The following is a 903-nucleotide window of genomic DNA, read 5'->3' on the forward strand; positions in this document are numbered from 1 at the left end:
CCTGGGGGTCTTTAAGAAGAGGCTGGATGCCTACCTGGCTGGACTCATTTGAGTCCCGTTTCTTGTTTTGGGGTTTTGTTGTTCTCCCGCCCTGGCAGGGGGTCGGGCTAGAAGATCTACTAGGTCCCTTCCGACCCTAAATCTATGAAACTATGAAATCACAGGAGATCAGTTTGGAGTCATATGGAACAGTCCAGTGAATCACAAATGTTCTGCAATTAGCAATCCTTGTTAGCATTTTTTTAAAAAACCTTTCTGAACCATCAACATGTCTAACAGTTTTATAATAGTTTTCAGGCCAGACACTAAGGGCACATCCCCATGAGCAGGAACATGTGTTTTCCTGGGGACAACTAGCAGTGGTGCGTATTTGTGGCACTGTTAGTTATTCCCAGGAATGCCCCTACACACACACTCTGGTGCATGGCAAGTTGCCCCAAGTGGGGTAGAGAAGACTGGAACCAGCACCCAGGCTGGCCCCAGCAGCCTTACCTGGGGTCCTGAGGGCCTCCTGGGGCTGCCGTGGTGGTGATCCAGACATGAAGAGCCTGGCTGGCAGCTAGCATGTGGCTGTAGCTGGCCAGGCTGATTTCTGGTGGCACACCGCTGCCATTTGCACCGCCCCACTTTTTTCTGGCTTGCTTTTTTTTGCATAAACACAGACAAGTTTGCAGTGCTGCAAACCACATATGCACAGTCATCTGGAGGGGCTCTGAGAGTCTCCTTAGCTGTATAAAGCATATGATTAATCACCAAATAATAAACAATACCCCAGCATCACTATGAATTGAACACAAGGCAAATTAACTTGAATAAGCTTTAATGAGCTCTAATTAACAAAGGCTTGAGTCCTCTGTAATGTCAGAGTTAAAATATGTGTTCTTTTACATGGCTTTGTAAGAG

This window comes from Gavialis gangeticus, unplaced genomic scaffold (assembly GCF_001723915.1).
Source record: "Gavialis gangeticus isolate Ggan-Ray unplaced genomic scaffold, GavGan_comp1, whole genome shotgun sequence".
Classification (NCBI taxonomy): Eukaryota; Metazoa; Chordata; order Crocodylia; family Gavialidae; genus Gavialis; species Gavialis gangeticus.